This window comes from Diceros bicornis, chromosome 20, assembly GCF_020826845.1.
Source record: "Diceros bicornis minor isolate mBicDic1 chromosome 20, mDicBic1.mat.cur, whole genome shotgun sequence".
Lineage (NCBI taxonomy): Eukaryota > Metazoa > Chordata > Mammalia > Perissodactyla > Rhinocerotidae > Diceros > Diceros bicornis.
In genome coordinates this window covers 13,326,135-13,354,114 of record NC_080759.1, presented here as the reverse complement: position 1 = coordinate 13,354,114, position 27,980 = coordinate 13,326,135, and the positions used below count along the sequence as shown (strand labels likewise).

At 34.8% G+C, this 27,980-nt stretch overlaps 1 long non-coding RNA gene across 3 annotated transcripts in view; it reads right to left on the bottom strand.

Moving 5' to 3' along the window:
- Window positions 1-27,980, bottom strand: part of LOC131419147 (uncharacterized) — a 122,903-nt gene that overhangs the window by 14,332 nt on the left and 80,591 nt on the right. The window contains exon 6 of one of the 3 annotated variants that reach the window (XR_009223153.1): window positions 1,854-2,485. The exons of the other annotated variants lie outside the window; for them this stretch is intronic. This is a non-coding gene — a long non-coding RNA (uncharacterized LOC131419147). Of the gene's footprint in view, window positions 1-1,853; window positions 2,486-27,980 lie in introns of those variants that run through there. 3 annotated transcript variants of the gene reach the window in all.

Sequence of the window (27,980 nt, the reverse complement as noted above, 5' to 3'; positions counted from 1 at the left end):
GATACGAAGGAATCCAAAATGAAGCCTGAAGACGGAATGAATAGTAAGGTTCTGAAATGAAATGCAATAGCAGATGTGTGCACAGATGGGGGCAGAATGTAAAGATTAGTTTTAAACATACTGCATTTGAGACCTTGTTACCACAGTCAGTTGGGTCCAGCAAGCTGTTAGAAATTGAGACAAGAATTTAGGAAATGAGGTCCCTGCTAGCAACATAATGTTGTTTCTGGAAAAGGTTTTCTGATTTACAAAGGATGACAATCAATTCATTGGTAGGGACCAGAGCTTGGCTCAAAACAAAGAGAGGAGCAGCCTTAGCCCAGGAAAGGACGCTCATGTATTTCACTGTTTATTGTGGTTGCATTCTCTCCTAGTTGAATATCCACATTTAGAAAGCTAATAGGATTTCTACAAGAGTGATGATTCAGCAAATGAAAATGCAGTTCATGTTAAAACAGTAATCCTGATAAACCATGACCAATAGACTGGTTCTCAATTGAACAGGAAAAAAAAAAAAAAAAAAGAAAGAAAGAAGCTAAAGGACCTAAAAATAGTTTTTATTAAAGGGCAGATACAAGTATGAAGTTTAAGACCGTATAATAGGAAAGATTAAAAGAAACTTAGCAAGCACCGTCTCAGAATGAAGAATAATCAGCAGTTGTTATTCTCCCACACGCAAAGTATGTTCTGTGGCCAGGGACTTTTGAAATCAAAACTATTGAAATAAGAATAAGCTGTCATCTATTTTAGCTATGCAAGATTTATACTTCTGGGCTTGAAAATAATCCCTATATCTCCCCCAAAATGTTGTTTTCCAAATAATTCACATTGACTTTTCTTCTATTCTATATCTTTCTCAGTACATATTCTTTGTTATCCTTAAGTAAAAGAGAAAAATTTCCAGGATGTTAAAATGAAATGCTCTTACTGTTTGATTCATGTGAGTGTCATGTTTGAACCAAAGTTCTTCAAGTTAATGAGTCTAACAATCCATTTTCATTACAAAAGTGGTCAGATTGAAAAAAAACTGGTGTGATGGGGATCAAATTGGAATGAAATACAAATTAATATTTTCTTTTTTAAAGCTAGTGAAAGCAAACTTTACACTGTAGTATTAGGTTTAGTTTTTATATTTTCCAAATCTGTTTACTTATTTCCAAAGAAACGTTCAATGACAGAGCAATAGTTACTGTATGCAAAACATACAGTCTAATATAAACATGAGAAGAATAATAGGCAAAAGTTATTGACAAGTTACAGATCCTTGGCTTTGTGGTTTCATTTTCAGAATTACCCATTGACAGTAATTTAGCTGTAATGTTTTTAGATTCAGTTAAGATTTTAAAATCAATTAACTAAGCATCATTTTTTTTTTCAAGTAAAGGACGATAACATTTAAATCTTAGCAGTCAGTAATGACTTCTATCTGTCCTCAGATTAAGGACACCTTGGTTAAAAAAAAATTATTTTCTTCACCATGATGACAAGGACAAGTCATCTCCTATAGGAATTATGTGCTTTGGAAGTCAGTGAAGAAAAAATCAAAAAAACTAAAAAAGAACCTTATAAACCTTGGAGTTTAGCAGTTTGAAAAAAAAAAAGGCTAACAAGTTTGCTGTGGTTCAAAGAGTGCTAATCAATATATCATTACCATACCTATAGTAGCTGCATTGTCACACATCTCTCTAAATAATATTGGGTGATGGAATCCCTACGATCTGCAGTCATTTCGGAATTGCATCTGAAAATAAGCTTCAGGACAAAATGAGGTATTAAAAGTAAGTTTGTTTTGTGAAAACTATTCAAATTAGTGTTGCATCCTAAAAAAAAAATACTAGAAAATGAAGCCTCAATGTCGTTCTCTGACAGGTACGTGTGTTTCGCAACAGCACGACATGACTGATAAATTTTAGTTGTGTGATTGAGGAAAAAGTGCTGATCACATACGGAACAACGGAAGCTGAGCCTGCCTGATAATTTTGCCTTTCTGAAAGCAGAAGACAAATTCTAAGGACACAAAGTGAAGAAATATTCAGCAGAAACCAAAGATAAGGCAGAGAAAAATTAGCACTTGTCATGGTTAACCTACTCTCTCGCTGGCTAAGTAATTGAGAGCAATTCGAGCTTCAGTGGTCTCTGGTGGTAAAATCCACCACAAACATTCACTTCACCAAGGTGGGGGCAGCTTGTTAGTAAGTGTGGATTATAATGACCACAGGCAACTCCCAGTTCTGCATGTTTTCAATTGGTAGAATATTGCTCTGGGGATAAAACACTGCCAAAAGTTTCTGGCTTTCTGAACTTAAATAGTTGCAAGTTCTGTTTTAGTCAGAGTAATGCTCACTAGCTACTCTAAAAAACAATCCCAAAGTCTTAGGGGCTTAGTACAATATATGTTTATTTTTCACTCACGCCTTAGTCCAACGTAGATTAGTAGATCTCCTCGTATCTGCTTCAACAAGTGTAGCTCTGTCATCCTGGGGACCTTGGATTACAACCACAAGAATGGGACAGAGAGAGAGAGAGCATGGATGGTACCATATGGGTTTCATAGGGCTGGAAGGTGCATTTACAGTTGTTCTACATCACATGCATTGACCAGAGCATAGTCACATGCCCCCAATCTAACTAGAGGGGAGGCTGGCAAATACAATCTTCTTGTGCTTCCAGAAGAAAAATGAAAATGGCTTGCTGAACACACAGCATTGTTTCTGCCATTTTTTTAAAAAAAAATAAAACTAAATCTAAATTCCTTTAAAAGCCTAAATGTTTTTAATGCTTTATAAGATATGTAAGGAGTTTATTAACTTGTATGTTGATAAAAATATTAGGTATATATTGAGACTCTAAGTTCTCATTGCATAGCAATCACTACTCCAGACAAAGCTAGCAAAAGCAAGGCAGAAATAAGTGCTACAAATCCTGAGTATTTATGACGTGGGGAGAAGTGGTGGTGAAGGTGAATCCGCAAAGAAGTGATATTAACATACTTGATATGAACTCTAAAAATTTATGTTAATATTTTCTTTCTTTAGTATACCATTTATCTTTAGATTGCTTTTTGTCAGCTTGATTAAAACACTGTTTCTTTGCAGAAAGAAACTGGCAAGTTGACCACTTATTCTGATTATCTAGTGAATATGGGCGTATTTCTCATTACGTTATTTCTTTTGCTTTTTCTTTCACTTTCTTTTTCTGTTGTTCTTGTTTTTATTTTTGACTCAAATGACTGTTCTTTCACAACCATCTTGTATGATGTAATACATACCTTCTGTACCTCCATAATGCTCTCATTAAATTGCTCATATCTTCTGAGCTTGTTTTATTCAATATTCTGTTCTAGACTCTGGGGCACCCTACAGAATGGTGTTGAGTGAAATTGGCTCTTCAAAATCCCTTTAACACTATACCATGGGTTGTGGATAATTCACCAGTGACTTGGAAGAATTACTCCCATTTGCCTCTTAAACTTGGTAAAACAGAATGTTGGCAATCATTTGATACTCCAAGTAATTATCAGAGAATAGAATGTTTGATGCTCATGATATTTTTTTCTTAAAGACTCAAACCATTGGATTCAGACATTAAATCTCTTTCATGTGAACTTGAACGTTGCCTTTGGCAGAAGACAAAAAAAGACATGGGAATCAATTCAGAGATATCACCATGCATTCTGAATAAGAATCCTCCTGTGGTAAAGAAATGAAAGGCAGACAGAAAATTCAACATATCAACCAAAGTTTATCAAACCTATCACCTTTTCTTTAAATCTGAGTTAAAATTCTTAATGCTTGGGAAAGTAATAAAACATTAAAATGACAAGAAATAGAATTCTGTTATCTGGTCCTGCTTGTAAAGATCTTGGAAGTTGTCACTCTAAGACTCACAACAAGAAAAAATCTGAACAAACTGAAAATCAACAACTTGTCTTAGATCCATCAGAGAACTGAGGTCATAGGGCAAACCATTACTGCCCAAATTGGAGACACAAACAGGTGGATACAGAGAATAACAGCTTACTGGAGCGGAAGCCCAGGAGCAGAAACCACTGTGGGAGCCAGTACTAGGGTAGGGAAACATAAACTATAATTAACAAAGTGATGGATAGTGTGAGGTCCTCAGTGAGGACAAGCTTGAGAATTAAAAACTCTGGGGAGGACTAGTCTTAGGGGAATCCCCACAATTTTGTGATTTTACCTCTGTGAGCCCCATCCAGTTCTCCCAGTGAAGATTAGGAAAAAATTCCCTCATGATTTTGTCAGAGGGAGGGAAAAATTAGCCATTTGAAATACTCCCAGAGAATTCTATTTTTCTGACCAAGGCCTGCCCTCAAGGGAAACTATTTTATCAGAGCCTAGGTGACTGGAGTTTTACCAGAGCCTAACCCATCTAGGAGAAAGTAAATATCCAACTCCAACCCTCTCTAGCTTTATACGGGGAGGAAGGGAAACACATAACTCCAGCCAGGTCCAGCCTTCCTGTCACACTAGGGAAGTTGAGAAGTGTTGGAAAACACTTGGGAAAGTCACAGCTCAGGGTTACAACTCACTAAAAGACTGATATCTAATCATAGGACTAATATCTTAGTTCAGGCTGTTACAACAAAAGTACCATGGACTGGGTTGCTTATAAACAAGAAAAATTTAATTCTCACAGTTCTGGAGGCCACAAAGTCCAAGATCAAGGTGTTGGCAGATTTGTTGTCTGGTGAGGGGCCAATTCCTCGTCCATAGATGTCTGTCTTCTCACTGTGTCCTCACATGGTTGAAGGGGTGAGAGAGCACTCTGGGGACTTTTTTTATGAGCCCTAATGTCATTCATGAGGGCTCCACCCTCATGACCTAATCACCTCCCAAAGGCCTCACTTCCTAATACCATCACATTAAGGGTTAGGGTTTTAACATGTAAATCTGGGAGGACACAAACATTCAGTCCATAATAACAGGACTACAGAATACTTTCTCTCTCCCCATCCCCAACATTACCACCACATCAATAGGGTTTCTATATAATAACGGGGAAATACAATTGAAAGAACTGCACAGCTTGGGCCTTATTTGAGAAGAAGTCTCTAGGGAAACTCAAAGACAAGAGAGAAGACTAAAACAAGGACACCAGAGGAAATTTTCGCTTCTGACCCTCATAACTACAACAAATGGTAAACATAGCCTAACTTGTAACCAGATAGACATAAACCTAACACACTAATGGCTTACATATCTTAGTTTCTTTTACCTAGTACATTATGTCAAACTTTCAACAAGAAATTATAAGGCACACTAAAAGACAAAAAACACTTTGAAGAGACAGAGAAAACATTAAAACCAGACTCAGATATGGCAGAAATGTTGGATTATCAGACTGGGAACTTAAAACAACTATAATTAATGTGAGCTCTAATGGAAAAGGTGAACAACATGCAAGAGAAGACAGGTAATCAAGCAGAGAGATGGAAATTCTAAGAAAGAATCATAAAGAAATGCTAGATATCAAAAACACTGTAACAGAAATGAGGGATTCATTTGATGGGCTCACCAATAGGAGGAACAAAAGTGAGGAAAGAACTCATGAGCCTGAAAAATGCCAATAGAAACTTCCAAAACTAAAAAGCAGAGAGAAGAAAAAGAAGGAACAAAACATCCAAGAACTATGAGACAATTACAAAAGTTGAAACGCGCACTTAATGGAAATACCAAAAAGAGAAGAAGAGAAAGGAACAGAAGTACTTGAAATAATAATGACTGAGAACTTTCCAAAATTAAAGACAGACACTAAACCACAGATCCAGTTAGCTTAGAGAACAGTAAGCAGGATAAATATTAATAGATATATACCTAGGCATGTCATATTCAAACTGCAGAAAAGCAAAGACAAAGAGAAAAGCTTAAAAGAAGCCAAGTGTGGGAAACTAAAAGTCTAAAAATTATTTTCCAAACCATAGGTCAGATTTTTCTTAATGTTTTCTTTTATAAATTTCAAACTTTACATTTTACATTTAGGTCTATTATCTATTATTTAAATTTAGGTCTATGATGCATTATTTACATTTAAGTCTGTGATGCATTTTTATTTATAATGCAAGAGACATGTGGTATGTTTCATTTTTTGCATATGGATGTCTCAAATTTCCAGCACCATTTGTTGAAAAGATTTTCTTTTTTCCATTGAATTGTATCTGTACCTTTGTCAAAAATCAGTTGCCTATATTTGTGTTGGTCTATTTCTGAATTCTCTGTCTAGTTACACTGACCTATGTGTATATTCTTTCCTATTAGTACACTCTAGTTTACAGTAGCTGTAGAATAAATTTTAAAACAGGATAGGAGTTTTCTTCTTTTTTAAAATTCTTTTGGCCATTCTATTTAATTTGTCTTTTCATATACTTTTTAGAATCAACTTGTTGATAACTATAAAAATGGTCTGCTGAGGTTTTGAACATGTTTGTATGATTCACATAGATCAAATGAGGTGATTTGACATCTTAATAATACTGGATCTTCCAACTCATGAACATGGAATCTCTCCCCATGTATGTAGAGCTTCTTTGCTTTTATCACAAGAAATTTTGTGAGTTTTGGTGTACAGATCCTGCATATATTTTGCTATATTTATACTCAGAATTTAATTTTTTGGTGCTATGGTAAATGACATTTTTTAAAATTTCAATTTACAATTATTCATTGCTAGTACATACAACTACAATTGATTTTAGTATACTTTGTCTATTGTGACCTTGTAAACTCACTTATTAGTTTTGATAGCCTTTTCTAGATTATTTTGGATTATCTACATAAACAATCTGTTTTTTTCAAATGCATATTTTATCCCTCCATTCTCTACATTTCTTACTTCTTTTTGTTGCTTTATTGTAATGGCTAGGGCAGCCAGTACAATGACGAATAGAAGTGTTTAGGGCTAACATTCTTGCCTTGTTCCTGGAGTTAGGAGGAAAGCATTCAGTTTTTCAATGATAAGTTTGACATTAGCGATAAGATTTTGGTAGATACATTTCGTTCAGTAAAGGAAGTTCCTTTCTATTGCTAGTTTGCTGAGGTTTTATCAACAATAAATGTTAAATTCTGACAAAAGCTTTTTCTGTATCTAGTGTGATGATCATACTTTTTCTTTTGTTGTTGATTAATAGAGTAAATTATATTGATTGATTTTTCAAAAGTTGAATGAACCTTATACTCCTGAGACAAACCCTATTTGATAATAATGCATTTTTTAATAGAGTAATAGGTACCAAGTTGTATAGGTCTTTTGTGTGAGTAATTATGGCAATTTGGTTAGGAGTTAGGCTCTGTTTAATGTCGGTTGTAGCTGTAGGCACCAATGGCTGAAAGTTCTTTGAGGAGGCTTGTTTTATCTACCTCTCTTGTCTGTGGGACTTCCTTTTGATTTACTCCTCAAAGAGAGTGTGGCTAGAAGCTGTTTTCCCTGTAAGCCACTGTTTTCGTTACTGGGGGCTTGTTAGCGTGGTGGGAGAGGTAAGGGAAGTGAGTGTTCTCTAATCTTTTACATAAGTCTCAGTCTGACAAGGGGCCTGTCTCAGCAGTGTGGGCTTCTAAATGCTTCTGTCTCTCGTCCCCGGATAAAACTTTTTTCCTTCCTGTCCCCTGCTTTCTTCTCTGGCTACAGCATCTCCATTTTAGTTTTTTTTTGGAGCACTCTTCTCTGTTGACTATGGATTTTACTTCTTTATTTTTCCTCGGGTAAGACTGGAAAGCAGGAGTGGGCTGGAGAAGGGTAGAGTTCCCTGACCCCACCTGGGGTCATGCTTCAGGATTATCCTCTGGAGAAGTTCTTCCCACTGAAGATAGGACCTGTGTAAGAGTCTGAGAGGATTTCAAGACAGCTATTCTTTCCCTCCCCATACTGGGTCCACGTGGACCTTTTCCTGGGACACTCTTTTTGAGAATGTGGCAAGGTTCCTGGAGGAAAAGCCTGCAAAAGCATAGGGCTGCCTTTTGACTGTGGTTGTTAGGAGCTTCTCACTTTCTTTCTAGTCCTCTCTCGGCCTCTTATAATTAGTTATAATTATTTTTTAAGGTATATATATATTTATATTTATATTTTTATGGTATATATATATTTATATTTATTTATTTTCACCTTAATATTTAACGACCAAAGTTAAAGATCAAAGCTAAATATCAAAGTGAAAATGTTTATTAAAATGACAAGGGACAATAATTTTGAAAGTCAATAAATAGCTACTTTATTACTAAAGTGTCTGAAAAAGTTGAAATAAGTTTTGGATTAAAAAGTGACAATTTTAATCTTAATGAGCTTTTCCTGAAGCTAAGGTAATTTTGAATTAAAACACTAAATTGTAAAGTATAACAGCAAAGAATATTTTAACTGCCTCAGGATCAGGTACTAAGAAAAAGGATGATGATATAGGGACACATTTCATTTTCCTCCCAACAAATATAAAAATTAAGCAAACAAAAAATAACCTAGGAATTTTTTTTAAAATAGAAAAAATATCTTATGACTACCAGGATACAGTCCCTATTAAGAATTTCAAAGTAATATAAAGCAAGAAAGAAATTTCAGCCAGTAAAATTATATTTACTTAATGAGAGCTTCCACCATAGTTTAGGAATCAGTAAATATTTTGATTTAAGAGAAAGAAATGTACAGAGAGATTTTATATTTTACATTACTATTTTTTATTTTACATTACTATTACTTTTTAAATATCTTCTCCTAACCATATTTCTGGGTTCTGGAGGAGAAAGAAAATTATATTTGAGACATAGAACACTTTATAAATCCATCCTCTAGAATACATTCCAAATATTTATCTGAAATTACTGTAGTCATAGTTAACCTCTAATGCAAAATATTTTAATAAATTTTCATTTGTTAACAAGAGACTTGTCTCTTTTATTGAAGTTATTGTTCTTTAAGAAATGCAATCAAATAGACCAAGCTCTTGTGAAGTCAATAAAGAAAAACAAGCAAGAAGAAAAGAAATGACAATGCAATGTGAATATAATTAAAGCGAAAAGGTAATTTTTAAGAGATTATAGGAAAATACTTTGTGCAATGAAAAAAAAGTTTTTTTAATGTCACTGAAAAATGAAGCTTATGAAATATGGAAGCAACTTGGTTCTGAATCTTTCATAATTCTTTTGGAAATAATGCAAAGTGATATGAGAATTTAAAAAATGCTATATTTCTAAGGAAACTGAGATAGAGAGAAAATCTTCATACTCTGAATGATGTGTAAGGACTACCAAAGCCAGACAAACAGCAAGTTTGTGAATTTTCTTGACCTCTGTCATAGTGCTGAGGACTTAGAGTATTCGACTAGTCTAAAATCTAAGAAAAGACAGGAGTCTGCAGGAGTGATAAGAGATGATTACTGGCTTACTGGGTGAAGAAACAGCTAGACACCAGTAAGAAGCCCAGCTAGGTGATTGGCAGATTAGTGGAAATTGAGTGTACTCTGGTGAGAGAGTGTGAATCCCTTGGGAAAGCAAAATTAGGTAGAGTTCATACTGTCTTAAAAAGGTTTTTCTCCAACCACGTCTGGTGTTCACATAAAGTTTGGGAGAGTACTAAAAAAATCTCTCTCATGGTGCAGAATTGAAGCAGGGGGACAGAAATCATACAAAGTATTTTCTCTGGTCATAATGGAATGAAATAGAAATGAATAACAGAAAGATATACGGAAAATTCCCAAACATTTGGAAATTAGGCAACCTACTTCTAAATAATCCATTGGTTTAAAAAGAAATTAAAATATATTTTGAACTGTATAAGAAGCATTATAAAACATATTGAAATGTGTGGGATACAGCAAAAAACAGGGCTTAACAGGAAGTTTATAGCATTAAATGCTGATGTTAGAAATACAAAACTTCTCAAATAAATAGTCTAAATTTCCGTCTTAATAAATTAGAAAAAGAAAAGCAAAGTAAATAGCAAGCTAATGAAAGGAAGAGAATAATAATAGCAGAAACCAATGCAATTGAAAACAGCGAAACAATAAGAAAAATCAATAAGATCAATGCAACTAAAAACTTGTTCTTTGAAAAGATCAATTCAATTGACAAACTTCTATCTAGATGAGTAAAGAATAAAAAGACAAATTATCAATATGAAGAATGAAAGAGGGGATATCACTGCAGACTTCGTGGAAATTAAAAGAAAAATAAGAGGATATTATGAATAACACTGTGGCCATAAATTTGAAACTTACATAAAATGGACCAAATCCTTGCAAGCCTCAAACTAATAAAACTCACTTAAAAAGAAATAGGTAATCTGAATACCCCTATATCTCTTAAAGAGATAAATTTATTGTTTAAAATCGTCCAAAAAATATAACTCTGAACCCAGAAGTTTTCACTGGTATAGTCTATCAAATTACTAATGAAGAAATTATACAGACTCTGCTCAGTCTCGTCCAAAATGTACAAAAGGAGGAAACACTATACAATTCATTTTATTAGGTAAGTATTATCCAAATACAAAAAATAGACAAAGACATTACAAGAAAACCAGACGATTATGTTTTATGAACAAAGACACCAAAATCCTTAAAAAATATTAGCAATTAACAACAAGCATATATAAAAAGGATAATACACCATGATCAAGTGGGATTTGTCTCAGGAATTCAAGGCTTATTCAACATTTGAAAATTCAATCCATGTAATTTACTCCACTAATCAACAAAATAAGAAATACTATAAGATCGTCACAATAAATACAAAAAATAATTTGTCAAAGTTCAACATTATTGCTGATAAAACCTCAGCAAACTAAGACTAGAAAGGAACTTCCTTTAGTGGATAAATACGTCTCCAAAAACCTATTGCTAACATCAAACTTAATGTTGAAAGGCTGAATGCTTTCCTCCTAACACCAGGAATAAGGCAAGAATGTCAGTTCTTAACAAGTCTACTTATCATTGTACTGGATGTCCTGGCCATTGCAATAAGGCAAAGAAAAAGAAGAGGCATAAAGTTTGGAGGAGTAAAAATAAAACTGAATCTATCTGAAGAAAACAAGATCGTCTATGTAGATAATCCAAAAGACTCTAGAAAGACTATTGGAACTAGTAAATGAGTTTAGCAAGGTCATAGGACACAAGGTCCATATATAAAAGTCAATTGCTTTTGTATATACCAGCAATGAACACTTAGAAATGGGACAGACTGGAAAGCTCAGAAATAGACTAGACATACAAATATGTCTAACTTATTTTTGCCTAAGGAGCAAAAGCACGCATATGCAAAAAATAAACCTTGACACATACCCCACACCTAACATAAAATTTAATCAAAATTTATGAAAGATCTAAATGAAAATGCAAAAGTGTAAAATGTCTCAAAGAAAACATAGAAGAAAATAAGCACAACCTTGGGTTTGGCGATGAGATGCTAGATACAGTATCAAAAGCAACATCCATGAAAGAAAAAATAATTTGAACTTCATTAAAGTTAAAAACTTTTGCTTTGTAAATGATACTGTTAAGAGAAAGAAAAGAGAAATTATGGGCTGGAAGAAAATGTTAGCAAATCAGATATCTGATAAAGGACTTGTACCAGAATATGCAAGAACTCTTCAACTCAGCAGTAAAGAAACAAATAATCAAATTATAAATGGGCACAAACCTGAACAGACATCTCTCCAAAGAAGATATATAAATGGCAAAATGTACACGAAAATGTGTTCAACATAATTTATAATTAGAAAAATGCAAATTAAAGCAACAAGATATTCCAGACAGTCTACCATGAAAAACTTGCAATATCAAACACAGGCGAGGATGTGGAGCAGTAGGAACTCTCATTCATTGATACTGGGAATGAAAAATGGTACAGCCACTTTAGAGTAGACAGTTTGACAGTTTCTTACGAAGTTAAACAAAGACTTAACATATGACTCAGCTATCACACTCCTAGATATTGACTCAATTGATATGAAAACATGTCCCCACAAAAATCTACATGCACATGTTTATAGCAACTTGATTCAAAATTGCCAAAAACTGAAGACAGCCAAGGTGCCCTTCAATAGGTGGATGGATAAATGGTGGTACATCCATACTACGGAATACTACTGAGTTCTCAAAATGAATGAGGTAATAATCTACACGGCAACACGGATGAAGGCTAAATGCTTCTGTTACGTGAAAGAAGCCAATCTGAGAAGGCTACCTACTGCATAATTCCATTTATATGACATTATGGAAAACTAATTGAAAACTATTACTTTCCATTTTATTACAAAATTTGATACTTTTAATTTTTAATGGTTTTAAAAGACATTTTGTCAAGGTGATATTTTTATAGTCCCAAATGAAACATCAGAGCTGAGAGATTTACTTGGTTTTATCGTGTGGTTTTATTTTGGACCCTTAAAACTAAGATTGATTCCTGATGTATTTATCAAAGTATCTTGGGTCATGGAAATTTTCTTGATGTGGAGCAGGTTAAACTGTAGAAGTTTCTGTGACTATGGAAACATGCAGGATGAAGAGGTGGTGATCTGTTCTGGATTTCTACCGTATTTAAATATTGACATTTTCTCCTTTAGACTAACTAGTATAATAACTCTGAGCAGGTTGAATAAATTAATTACCGTGTTGTGTATTGGCCTTTGTAATGCTGATGCATCAGCATGAATGTTATTTTACTGGAATTAATGAAAGGTGTGAGTGGGTCTTATAAACTATAACAAATCACACCTTTCGTACAGTGATGCTACAACTTTTCCTCTTGTTTCGATTTCTGCAGAAATAGAGATGGAAGCACTAACTAATCTTATGCATTATAAACCTGTGATCCTCTATGAAAGCAAACCTAGCTCTTTCATGAATCTTTCTCCTCAGAAGAGTGTTTACTGCAGTCTACTAAAGGCCATTAACCCCATACAATCATAGCTTGCCTCATCACTTCCTTACATTCGATTTCACATACTCCTGTACTTAAATTTCTTGTATTCATTTATTCACTTCAATTACTAAGTGAGCATGTACTTTTGAGGACAAGACATTGGAAATAAACCATTAAACACAACAGACATGGTTCTTGCCTTAATGTGTGTTATGAATTGAATTGTGTCCCCTAAAAAGACATGTTGAATTTCCAGCTCCCAGTACCTATGAATGTAACCCTGTTTGGAGATAGGGTCTTTGCAGATGTAATCAAGTTAAAATGAGGTCATACTAGGGTAAGTCCTAATCCAATATGACTGGTGTTTTTATCAGAAGAGAAGAGACACAGATACACACAGAGGAAAGATGATATGAAGACAAAAAGGGAGAATGTTCTGTGATGACAGAGGCAGAGATCGAAGTTATGCTGCCACCAGCCTAGGAAACGTAACAATTGTTGGTGACCAGAAGCTATGAGAAAAGTATGGAATAGCTTCTCCCTCAGAGCTTTCAGTAAAAACCAACCCTTTATTTTGGACTTCTAGCCTCTAGAACCACAAGAGAATAAATTTCTGTTGTTTTAAACCACCAAGTTTGACCTACTTTATTTTGGGAGTTTTACAAGTACAAATGGGACTTCTACTTTCAGAGGGAAGACAGCAAAAGCAATTACAATGAAATGTAATAAGTACCAGGGAGGGGAAACAGAAAGTGATAAAGGAACACACAGGAAAGGCAATAGGACAGGGAAAACCTCAGTGAAATAAGGATTCATAACAGTAAGAAAGCAGCACGGTCTTAAGCGGTACTTATCAAATTGTCTGTGATGAAGGACATGTGTGTGTGTGTGTTCAATTTCCAACCCATCACGGATACTGTAAAACACAACACAACGAATATAAAATATAATGAATTACAAGAACATTTAAATGAAAAACAGATGTGCATAAGTCCAACGTTTTACCTGATTCATCAGATATAAAATTACTAAAACTGCTGTAAAATTTCTAAATTCATACTCTAGATTTCAGAAGTTATCTTGTCATTAACTGGTTAACAGTTTGCAGATTGACACTGGTCTGTGGTGTGTATTTTGAGTAGCACTGGTCTAAAGTATAAGATAGCCATGAGGAATCTGTATTGAATTGAACTGTTAAGAATAGGAGGATTAAGAGATGAATGGATAAAAAAAAACTATAGTATATACGTACAATGGAATATTATTTAGCCTTAAAAATGGAGGAAATTCTGACACATGCTACAGTGTGGATGAACCTTGAAAACATTAGGCTAAGTGAAATAAGCCAGTCACATAAGGGCAAATACTATATGATCCCTCTCCTATACGGAACTTAGAGTAGTCAAGTTTATAGAGACAGAAAGAAGAGTGGTCTTTGCCAGCGGCTGGGGACAAGGGGGAATGAGAAGTCATGGTTTAACAGGCACAGAGTATTTGTCTTGCAAGTTGAAGAAAGTTCTGGAGATGGATGGTGGTGATGGTTGCACAACAACTTGAATGTATTTAATGCCACTGAATTGTACACTTACAAATGGTGAAAATGGTAAATTTTATTTTATGTATATTTTACCACAATTAAAAAACATGCACCATAAAGAACAAATTTGAAACCTTCAAAAATGAAAATTTAATCAGTATTTCTGTCGTATGAATTTTCCATGTTAAAAGCTACATGGAGATCATATTAATACAAAGAAAATATAAATCAATAATGGACAAAGAACAGAGAGATGGATAATGGATGGATGGTGAAGAACTAGCGCAGAAGTTTTCCCCCTCAGATTCCCCTGAAGTCAGAAAAGTTCATTCTTTGTCCTTTGTCACTTGCTATCTTGGTAGATAGCTCCACTATGGAAGAATACTATATTCAAGGAACCAGTGCCACTACACATCTCTGCTAATTTTTTTTTTTTCTTTTCTCTGCTTTTCCTCTCTTCTGCCTCATCTGCTCCAGGCACTTACGCCATGCTTCTTAGGTATAAGTTAATTCTCTGGTCTAACACAGACATCACCAATTCATCAAGAGTATTATTTGTCCCTGCACTAAACCACAAAATTAGTGTTTTGGATAAAGCCTTTTCTTTTTCCTTAGGCTTTCTTTCTTTGCCACTGTGTGTCTGTTTTGAGACTATCTCTTACTGCCAAAGATATTTTTCTATCTATTCAGGATCCAAAATTATCCCAAAGGCACTAAACTTTAGCTTCTGCTCAATCTAAGGTTTACCTCCCTATGCTAGATAATTCTATTTTATCTCTCTGAACTTTGACCAATGAGTATTCTGATTTCAGCATGTTCATGTGCTCAAAAAAAATGTTTTCACTTTTTTCACATAATAGTAAATCCGGAACTCACAGTCCTCGTTACTAAACACCATAAATGTCTTGAATGTATTGTGTGTGTTTCTATCATCTATGAGTGAGAGACAATTTTCATCAGTAGAACAGTTGGAATATAAAATAGTGGCCAAGAGCAATGTCTATTAACAAATAAGGAGTAGAATTAAGAAAAATTGGTTGGTTGCAAGTATTTTTTTTCTTCCTATAAATATTACCATATGGAAAATAGAGAACTAGAAAGGCAGCTGCCTTCCAAATATTTAAACGTATTTTCAATAATTAATATGATTTAGTATTAGTGCAAAAATGAATAATCAATGAAATGGAGAGCTTTATAACAGATTGTAGTATATACAAAATCTTAATATGTGATAAAGGAGGCATCATTAATAATTTAGAAAGGGTGAGGGATGAGGGGATAAGATTGATGATGTGTAAGGGTACAAACTTGAGAAGAGTAGTAAATAAGCCGTAGAGATCTAATGCACAGTATAATGAATATAGACAAGAATATTGTTTCATAATAATCAAACTTGCTAAGAGACTAAAACTTAATTATCCCAACCAAGAAAAAGAAAGGATAATTATGTAACGCGATTGAAGTGCTAAGTATTGCTATAATAGCAATCATGTTACAATATATAAATGTATTAGAGTAACATTGTACATTTTAAATTTACACGATGTTTAAGTAGATTCAATAATTTGAATTATTGTTAAATATATTCAATAATTCAATAATTCAATTATTGAATATATTATGTTGGGAAATTTATTTAGCTTTTGTTGGGGTTAGCGGCTCAATTAATGCTATTCAACATGCAAAGATATATACCAGAAGAAATTAAGACTAATGTGGGAAACAAAATGTAAAAGAAAGTAACAGAAGAAAAATTGACCTTTTTTTAGGCAGTAAAGGATTTTATAAGATTAAAATGAGAGAAAAGACTCAGCCAAGAACCTGATACCAATAAGTTGGCACACTTTTAAAGAGCTCACAAATCTGACAACTCCCGACTATGCTTGCAACCTTGGCCCCATCTACTTGGATGCCTATAGAAATCCACTGAAAGGTAGAAAATCGTGAAATACAGGTCCTTATTTGGTGAGATCTGTGAAGAGAGCGGGAAAATGTGGAGGTACAGTAGATGAAGGCTGAAAGAGAATTAATCTGTGATTAAACAGAGGTACTTAGTATAGTTTTATTTTAAAGTTCTTAAAAATTAAAAAAAAAAATTCTGTTCAAGAGGGCTGAGGTTGTCTCAAAGTTTTGCATTACAGAAAATCTGCAAATTATTTTTATGCTGTAGGTAGAAGTCATAAGCACTTCAAAGCATGTTCTTTAGTATTATAACTGTCATACTTGAGCAATCTATTTTGAACTAAAAAATAAACTTTGAGCATATAAGGCATTTACTGGAAAATGGAGCAATAAAGACAATGTGTCATGGGTACAAGAGAAAAATGAGCCACTTTCAGTAAGCAGAAACTTTACTTCTAGCTCATACTTGAACTTGCTACATGCAGAGCTTGGTCAAAAAGCATGTGCTTTCCCAGGGCTGTCATCCAAGTAGCTTTACAGAACATAACACAAAGCAACATGCTTGATGAAAGGTTCACTTTGATACATGGTAACCACCTCCTAAATCAATGTTTTCCAAACTGTCGGTCAAGACCCATTAGTGGATTATGAAGTCTACCAAAAAATAGTGGATTTCAACCAGTATTAAAAAAAATAAAGTAGAACAAAAAAAGAGAATACGAATAGACTATATTTGAATGTATCACTTATAGTAAGAGCATGTACTATTTGTGAAAGTTTAACATAATCTTATTATGAATCACACATCTCACGCACACAGACACACACACACACATATGCACGTTTCTGGTAGGCTCCCAGTGTGAAATGCATTTCTATTGTGGATCAGTCAAATATTTTGAAATCCACTCTCTAAGAACATCAACCGTCCTACATGAATGGTTCTTAACTAGATCGAGGATAGGAGTAGTGTGTGCGTGTGTATGTGTGTCCATGTATGAATGGCTACGTGAACTTGCATAGGAGCAGATATGTAAAAATTAAGATCTAGATCATACAGTGACCTAGATGGGAGTCTCGTGAAGACAGAGCACTATAAGGTACACTGGAGGACCTCTTGGTTGTGTATATATACATGCACACTTAGACACTTAGAGGAGTACCTAGCACAAATATTAATCTCTAATAAATGCAGTTTATCAATATTATTATTGGCTGGAGAAGACAGAGAATGTGTGAATAGAAATCAGATACGTCTAATATTTTCCTCCACAGCTTTTAATATTTCAGTTTTGACCTTATTTTTAATATGAAGGCATAAATTTGAATTCAGTTAATGTAAATATTTCTTCCTATTATTGATATAAATGCAAAAGATCATAAATATAAATACTTGCACCACCAACTATATTAAGGAAATATGAACCCTCCAAAACTTTTGAGCTACTCATTGTGATTTGGGCCACGTATCTGCCTCATCGTAATAAAATACTGCTGTGAGTGGTTGAGCATTTTCTCTCTGTCAGACATTGTATCAAAGGTTTTACATCTATAATCTCACTTAATCTTTGTAAAAATCTATACTGTATATAATTTATCGTTATTATAGATGAATACTTTTATGTAGAACTTCAAATTGTGATTTCATTTTGTTTTCATAGCAACTCAAGAGGTGGCTGTAAGCACCCCACTGAGAGACGAGATTGCGTGAGGAGGCCAAGGTCGGTGAATAAATTAGCCAAACTGGGATTCAAACCTCAGTCTCTCTTCTGGGCCTTCCTGCTTTCTACTCTTCCACACCACACCAAAATCAAAGTTGCTTCTCCTCAATTAGCCCAGAGAACTTTGTCTCCCATGTGGCAGGCATAGGATCTCCTGACCTTTGAAGGTTTCTGTGCACCGCAGAGCCTGCAATCTATGCTGAAAGATTTTTTCCCCTTCAGTGGAATAGAGGGTATTCTGGCAATGAGACCGAGCTGACCGAAAGGTCAATTTAGGCAGGGAGAAGCAGGCTGTTTTTCTAAACAGGTGGGTGGAGTACAGACTCCAGGAAGTCAGGTAAAGAAGTATGAGGAGAGAGGAAGTAGCCAGGAACTGGGGGAGCAGAGTAGGGCTGCCACATTGCACAGCTCCAGGGCCTTCTTCTCACACAGTAGTTTATGCATCTGGATTTGCATAAACTACAAGGGCATATGTACTGACCCTGAAGCAGAAGTCCTCCCAGAACTACTCAGGGGTCTGTAGACAAGCCAGGCTCCTGACTGATGGAGGCAGGGATAGAGTTCCTGGGATTTCTTTGACTTGTTGTGAGGGGCGTATCCAACGGATCTGAACGACAATACTAACAGCAGATATTTGTGTTATGCTGATGACTTGCTGGGCACTTTTCTGAGAAATTTATACATCTGAACATACTTAACCTTAACGAAAGCCCTGTAGGTATAGTATCATTGTTTCACCATCTCACAGATGGAGCTATTGAGATATAGAGAGGTTTAAGCAATTTGCCCAAAGTCACACAGATGTGGAAATTGGACCTAGGCCCTCCGGCTCCAGAATCTCACCTCGGCTGAAGAACAGTCAGCCATAAGCACGCCTGCCCCACCATAAAGGTGACAGACTCCACCTCACCTCCAGCACGAGTAAGAAGAGGTAGAAGCCCTTCTTATGCGAAGGATGTAGAAAAAAGAAGCTTATCCACAGGCATCCTGAAAGCTACCAATGCACAACTACCTTAACTTGGGAGAAATGCGGGGAAGTATGAAGAGAAAGTTTTGACCACACACCAAAATGTCACACACAGGGTATAAGAATGGATTAAGCAATAAACACTAACACTCTCTCAGACTGCTTAATACCTCTTATTTGGTCCAAATCCAGTGATTCCATATGCTTAATAATCTTTTGAATTTTAATTTGGTTGGGACAAATATTCAAGCCCCATAAACTTAGATTGGCTCCATTTGCCAGTGAGCTTAACTGTATGCACAATGAGGCCACTTGTAGCATCAGAGCAGATAAGCAGCTATTATCCTTGCAAGTGACTAACAAGAACCCTGGGTTCAGGAGCACAGACACGACGTGAAGTCCTGTCTAGGACTAAGCATTTGCTCTGATAGCTGTGACTTCGCCCAGCACAGCGACAAGCCATGATTTTCTAAAGATTATGTTAAAATGCCAGACTAAAGACAAAACTGCTTAATTATACATTTAACATAATGATTTCTTGAAGTGCTCAAAGAGTTTATTGTTTTACTTTATTCTTGTTTTTTATGTCAACTAAGCAAAAGACATAGCATGATTCTATTAATAGAAGTACAAAAATAGGCAAAACTAATCTAAGCTGTTAGAAGGCAGAACCGTGATTATTCGCTGGAAGCACAAGGAGGACTTTGGAGTCCTGGTAAGGTTAGGTTCTTCGTCTGGTTGCTGGTTCCATGCACATGTTCAGTTTGTGAAAATTCATCAAGCTGTACACTGATGAAATATGTGCTTCTCTCTATGTATAATATACTTCGAATGTATTTTAAGAAAAAAATAAATTGCATCAATCATTATAAAGGGATGACAAAATAAATTCACATTAACAGACTAAAGTTTTGCTCTGAATGAAATTACTTGTTCAATAAGTTTTTGTTTATGGGAGTGGTAACCACTGCCAGTCTGCAAAATGAGCATGCAGCCATCCACCTGAGCCATGGAAATATTGAACAGAGTGTTTAATATTCAAGCAAAAGGATTTTTAAAATGAAATGAATTTAAATGGAAATGTACATTGTTAAGACACATAGGAAAAAATTTCACTCCACCAGAAATTTAAAAATGCAAATTAAGAGATAAGACTACCTACCAAACTAATACAACTTTTAAGATATTAGTAAATTATTTAACGATGATGGAAGTGCATTAAACCAGATAATTCTTATATACTGCAGATGGGACTTTAAATTGGTATAATTTTTTGTAAAAAATAAAAGAAGCAGAAGACAACTAGATCTCCATAGCCTGTAAGAATTCTGAATAAAATATTAGAAGATCATAGCCAGCTGCATATCAAAACTACTCTATCATAGCCAGAAAATACTAATATATTCAGTTAGTGCCATGACAATCTGTAAAAGATCTATAAAAATTATTCAGCACTTTAGTGGTAAAAAGATTTTTAAAAATTATCATCTCAATAGATGCTCTGAAACTATTGGATAAAATTCAACATTTTATTACAGATTATTTTTAAAAGCCTGGAAGTAGAAATATACTCTCTTAATAGTATTAGAAAAAATGTTTTATGTGAAGCCAAAAGAAAAATGGTTATTTAATGATGAAACACTAGAGATGCAGGCAGATACTGCTAATTATCTCCCTATCAACTCTGCCCCTTTTCTTTTAGTGATAGGATCCACAAAGATTTAGTTACATAGAAAAAGAGAAGAAACTAAATTAGCATCATATAGAATATGATTGCAGAACTTGATAGTCAACAGAATAACTGAGAACTGTTAAATTACTGTAAGAACTGTTACCAGGAGAACTATTAAATTACTATGAAAACTGTTACTATAAGAACTATTAAGGGGGCTGGCCTCATGGCCCAGTGGTTTAAGCTTGCATGCTCTGCTTTGGTGGCCCTCGTTTGCGGGTTCAGATCCTGGGTGTGGAGGTACTCCACTCATCAGCCATGCTGTGGAGGCATCCCACATACAAAATAGAGGAAGATTGGCAGAGATGTTAGCTCAGGGTGAATGTTCCTCATCAAAAAAAAAAAAAAAAAAAAACTATTAAAATCATTTAATGAGAGTTACTAACAGGACTTTATACTTGAATCTATAGATTTCTGATAGATCAATCACTGTAATTTAAAAAAATAATAGGAATAGGGAAATAAAATTAAATGCCTAGGAAACTCTATACATCTAAATGAAGAAAGAAATAAAACTTTATTTAGGAATACAAAGTTGAATAATAGTATGCTCCAGAATGAAAAGGCTAAATAATGTTAATATATCAACTATCTTCAAATTAAACAGTTTCATCATCATTCTAATCTAAATTCCATCAATTAAAATTCCAATGAATTTTTTAATCAACAAAAGTATTCCTAAATTAATATGGAACAACAAATGTGGAAAATCGCCTAGACAGTTTAGAAAAGGGAGGATATAAAGTAGGTATTTCCCTACCAAATTAAATTGCCACTACTCTATGATACTGATATAGGAATAGACTGGCAAAGCAGAAGAATCAATAGAAAGTCCTGAGGTAGATAAAAGTCTCATGTAAATTGGGATAATATAGTACATATTAAATGTAGTATTCCAAACCTGTTAGAAGGATACTGCTTATGAGTATGATTATCTATCTCTTATTGATATCTCAAAGTACACCACAGATTAAGGATAATAACTCCATGTCTGCCACTTTTGTAGGAAATAGCCTTTCCTAATTCATCACTTTCATTTGAAATTAAATGAAGTGTTTTTGATGTACAATTTTTGAAAACTGATTTCTAGTCTAATCTACTGATTTTTTCCCTGACTGAATATGATTTTTACTCGTCCTTGTAGAGCATGTAACTCATATAAAAACTCGTAATTTTGTTCGAAATACTGAGTCAACTTTTTACAACCTTATCATTTTTCCCTTCCTCCCTCCCTCCCTTCCTTCTTTCCTTCCTTCCCTCCTTCCTTCTTTCTTCCTTTTTCCTTTCCTTCCCTTGCCTTCTTTCTTCTGTGAATTTATTTAGAATGTATTAGAAGCTGTTTTGGAAAATATTTATCTCTCTAGATAACTTTTCACTTCAAGGAAGGTAGGGAAGCTATATTAATGCTGGGAAGGCTGGAATCCAGAATTTTAAAAAGAAAGATAAGACTGTTTAGGCTTAATTCTGGAAGTAAAATATTATATGTTCTACCCTGCCTGCTATCTTTCTGGCCCTGAAGAGTGGTATGTATTGCTACTACTTTACACTTTATCAGTTTTCTGTAGCCCTTTTTTCTGAAAAATGTTTTTAATCTATCACACCCTTTTTCTTCTATACTTTAAACTTCTGCATCTCTGCTAGTTCTTACACCTCAGAATATAAACATACTCAGTATCTCTCATTGTAAACCCAACAAGTAAACCAACAACAGAAACACTTCCTCCCATAATCAGGTCATCTTCCCCCTGCAACTGAGACCTCTTTTCTCTGATCCCCTCCAAAATTAATCTTCTTGAGAAAACCATTTATGCAGTGGTTACAAATCTGAATTATCATCAGGATTGCCCAGGAATGTTATATGTGTGTGTTTTAACATTCATATGTCTATCCTCTACCCAAATAACTGAACCAGAATTTTCCATGGGTTTAGAAATCTACAGGCATCTGTGGCACATGGATAATCTTAACTCTGTGGGAAATATAGGACTCCCTGGGAAACTTGTAAAGTAACAGAAGTCTCCTCAAAGAAATAAGATTTGAGCTTACTCAGTAGGGGTTAGCAGGGCAAAGGAGGGTAGAAAAACGCACTATTAACAGTGGTTCTCCAACTTGAGCACACATGAGAATCACATGGAGGGCTTGTTAAAAAATCAAAAACGAATAGATCACCAATTCAGTAGGTCTTGGAAGTAAGCTAGATTTTGCATTTCTAATCAGTTCCCAGAATATGCTGATGTTGCTGGTCTGGGGACCACACTTTGAGAACCTCTATTCTAGAGTGAAGAACAGCCTACGGGACAACCTGGAAGCTCTAAGGGGGTTATGGCTGTTTTGAGGAATCACAATAGAAGCAAGATTGTTAGAATGGAGAAGTCAAAGGGTAAACACATAATAACATGTAAGGTTGCAGAATAAAGCAGAGGTTAAGTCTGGCGTATGATGGGCAGTGATTAAAAATCTAGAATTTATACAAAGAGCAATGAGAAGATATCAAAGGTTTTAAGCAGTAAGCCGACATTAAACATTTAAAAAGATCACTTTGGCTGCGGTGTGAAGAATGAAGAAAGAAAGACAAAAATATTATTTAGGAAACTGCTGTGATATAGATAAGAGATGATAGAACCTTAGCTAGTGATGGCAAGAAATAAAAGATGGGGCAGCTTAGAAGGATTTATAAGAAGAAAATCAACAGGATTCAGTGACTGATTTTTATTTCCAGTTTGAAATGTCAGCATGACCAGAGTCTGCAGCCCCACAATCAACCAGGTTGCTATTCTAGAATAATCAGTTAATTCAATTCCTATGTCACTTACGCCTAGATAATGAATAACAAGAGATCAAAATGCAGCTGTTTTTGTATTTTTGTCTATTACCAACATGATTTAATACAACACAGAAGTTACTTAATCATGTATCGAAGACTATTGTCAGGATGATCTCCAAAATATATGAGTAAAAAAGAAAATTAGTTAAATCCATGCTTCTTGAACATATTTAGATCCTGAATTCACTTTGAGAACCTTATGAAAATGACGATTTCTCTCCTTATGCACAGATAACATTCCGTGTACAATTTCAAGAGATTCACATCATCCTTGTTGCCTCTCCTTGGAAACCTCCCTCCATGTAATATTCGTCCCATAATAATAATTGTTTAACCAAGACTACAGATTTATAATCTCAATATGTCTCTAATGAGTGATTTAAAGGATTTAAGCCCATAAAAATTTGTGAAAATTTTAAACCCTTTGGTTAGGGATAATAATACCTAAATTGGGCATCTCATTAGATTGTTGAGAGGATTAACTTATAGTTTGTGAAAGCCTCTTTTTAACTTTAATTGCTCTAAAAATGCAACTTATTTTTGTCATTAATAGTGGTAATATAAGGAAAACTCTATGCCTCGAAGGACTATGAAATGCTCAATTGGGTCATTCAGAGAAGGTGAGGAAACTAATCATTAGGAGAGTTTGAGAATAGGCCAGATAGATCCAAGTTGGATTCATAGGCCAGCATCACTGTCACTGGACTATCCTGCCTCCTGCATTATCACTTAACACTTAGTTGTTTGTTGGATACATGCTAGAATAGGGAGACATAAATATTCAGTATACCCTCGTGTCCAATTTGAAAAAATGCTCTTTCTGTGTAGTGTAACAGTACAGAACAACACTTCAATATAAGAATCATTTTGCTGCCTTTTTTTTATGTCTCCCTAATCTTATTTCATTAATTACTACTATTGCCTGGAGTACTCATTAAATAAGCAATACATTTCAATCCATCCTGAAGCTAAAATGGAGTTGCAAAACGGTGTCTATATAGCTCTTGGGAAAACCTAATTGACCTAGTCAGGACTGTCTGCCTGTTTTTATTGCTGGCAAATAAGTTGTTGCCTGCCCTCAAGGTTACTAGGCCCTGCTAGATGCTTACGGTTGACATACAAAAAGTTTATCCTTTCCATCTTCGAGAAAAGATAAATGACCTCACCAACTTTCTTCCCATTTCCCCCTTAATAGAATTTGAAAATAAATTTAACTTTTAACAGGACTGTGAAATTAAATTAAAGCAAAGGACAAATTGGCTAAATGTGAAGCAAGTTTCTCATAAAATTCTACCAAAGCCTCTTTATTCCATCTCCTGTTTCTAAGCAATTTTTATTGCAGTCCAGGAAAGAAATTGAAAGATGATATATAAAGATAGCTTCTGGTTCAATGACTTATCAACCAGTTATGTCAAGTGTATTAAAATAACTTGTTAAAAAACAATTGATGTTTTGTGCTTTTTAATCCCCTTGACAAAGCTGGTTGATGTGAAAGCTATTTAAAAAACTAGCCACTTGGTAAAGTCACTGTTAGCAAAGGCAAGTAGCAATGAGCAGATTTAGAAGTTATGTGAAAAAATCTGGATTCAGGGATCAAGGGGAACAAAAATGATGGGAAGACCACCTTGGAAAGCCAGATCAAAAGATCTATTAGTATCATTCAGGTCCCACCCAAAGCAAAAATTAAAAACTAAGACAAGGGAAAAAAATAACTTTATTCTTCCACTGTAGTCAAAAAGCATACATTGTACAATTTCGATTTTTTAAAATTATTTAAGGTGTGTTTTATGGCCTAGAATATGGCCTATCTTGGTGGCTGTTCCCTATGAGCTTGAGAAGAATGGGTAGTCTACTGTTTCTAGGTGAAGTATTCTATATGTACCATTTATATTCATTTGCTTGATGGGGTTGTTCAGTTCAACAATGCTCTTTCTGATTTCCTGCCTGCTGAATCTGTCCATTACTTATAGAGTGGTGTTGAAGTTCCCAACTATAATAATGGATTCATCTACTTCCCTTTGCAAATCTATCAATTTTTGCCTCATATATTTTGATGCTCTGTTGTTAGGTGTATATGTATTAAAGATTGTATTTTTTTGGAATATTCACCCACTTAGCAGTATGTAATGCCTTTCTTTACCCCTGATAACTTTATTTGCTCTAAAATTTGCTGTCTGTGATTAATATAGCTACTCCAGCTTTCTTTTGTTTAGTGTTAGCATGGTACATCTTTCCCCATTCCTTTACTTTTAATCTATGTGTCTTTATATTGAAAGTGGGTTTCTTGTGAACAATATACAGTTCAATCTTGTTTTTTGACCCACTCTGACAATCTCTGTCTTTTAATTAGTGTATTTAGACCACTGAGGTTTAAAGTGTTTAGTGATGTATTTGGATTAATATCTATCATATTTGTTATTGTTTTTTATTTGTTGTGTTGGTCTTTGTTTCTTTTTTCTTCTGCTCTTTTTCTGCCTTCTCTGGTTTCCATTGAGCATTTTATATGATTATATTTTTCTCTCCCTCTTAACATATAAATTATACTTTCTTCACTTTTTTAGTGGTTATCCTAGAATTTGTAATATACATTTACAACTAATTTAACTCCACTTTCAAACAATATTATACCACTCCCATGGGTAGTGCAAATAACTTACAATAAAGTATTCCCAATTCCAACCTCCCATCCTTTGTATCATTGCTGCCTTTCTTTCACTTAAAAATATGCTATCCTCATTGAATACATTATCTCTGTTATTATTTTTGACAAACCGTTATTTGTTAGATCGATTGAGAGTAAGAGAAATAAACATTTTTATTTTATCTTCACATATTCTTCCCATAATGCTCCCCTTTTCTTTTGTAAATCTGAGTTTCTAACCTATATAATTTTCCTTCTCTTTGAAGAAGCTTTTTTTAACATTTTTTGCAAGGCAGATCTATTGGCAACAAATTTCCTTAATTTTGATTGTCAGAGAAAGCCTTTATTTCCCCTTCAATAGTAAAGGAAAATTTGCAGGATACAGAATTCTATGTTGGTGCTTTTCTCTCTCAACACTAAATATTTCACTCTGCTTTCTTCTTGCTTGCACGGTTTCTGAGGAGAAGTCCTATGTAATTCTTACTCTTGCTCGTCTATAGGTAAAGTGTTATTTCCTCTGTCTTCTTTCAAGTTTTTTCTTTATCTTTGATTTTCTGCAATTTGAATATGATATGCTTAGGTGTAGGGTTTTTTTTTTCCGTTTTGTTTTGTATTTTGTTATTTATCCTCCTTAGTGTTTTCTGAGCTTCCTGGATTTGTGGTTTCGTATCTGAAATTTGTTTTGGGAAATTCTCAATCCTTACTGCTTCAAATATTTCTTCTGATCTTTTCTCTCTTTTTTCTTCCTCTGGTATTCCATTTACACACATGTTAACCTCTTTTGTAGCTGTCCCTCAGTTCTTGAATATTCTGTTCTTTTTTTTCAGTCTTTTTTTTCTTTGCTTTTCAGTTTTGGAAGTTTTTATTGACATATTCTCATGCTCATGCTCTTTCCTCAGCCATGTCCAATCTACCAACGAGCCCATCAAAGGCATTCTGCATTTCTGTGACAGCGTTTCTGATCCTAGCATTGATTTTTGCTTAGATTTTACATCTCTCTGCTTGCATTGGCCATCTGTTCTTGCATGCTGTCTACTTTATCCATTAGAGTGCTTAGCATACTAATCACAGTGTTTTAAATTCACAGTCTGTTAATTCCAACATCCCTGCCATATCTGAGTCTTATTCTGATGCTCACTTTGTCTCTACAAACTGTTTTTTTGCTTTTTAGTGCACTCTGTAGTTGTTGTTTGGAAGCCAGACATGATGTACTGGGTAAAAGGAGTGTTACTGTTTACTGAAAAATGATGAACTGTTTACTGAGGTAAACAGATCGTTAGTGATGTGGTGGTGAGGTATGTATGGGAGAGGAAGCATTCCATAGTCCCGTGATTAGGTCTCAGCCTTTCTGTGAGCCTGTGCCCCCGAGCTGTGATATTTAAAAGTGCCTCTCAGTTTTTTTCACCCCCGTAAGTGGGACAGGTTGATACAGGGACCTGAAATTGGGCATTTCCCTTCCCCAATATATAGGGCTAGAGTGGGTTGGAGTTGGGTATTTCTCTTCCCCCAGGTTGGTTAGGCTCTGATAAAAACCCCAAAAGTTTAGGCTCTGGTAAATAAGTTTCTCATGAGGGCAGGCCTTGTTTAGAAGGACAGAATACTCTGGTGTATTTCACAATGGTTACTCTTCCCCTCTCCATGCCAGAGCACAAGGGGATTTTTCTTCCACCTTCACTATGAGAACCTGGTAGGACTCTGGAAGTAAAACTCACAAATATGTGGTGTTCCCTCTGTGACTGAGCCCCCTTGGAGGTTTTAACTCTCAGGCTTGTACACATTGAGCCTTCAGCAATTGA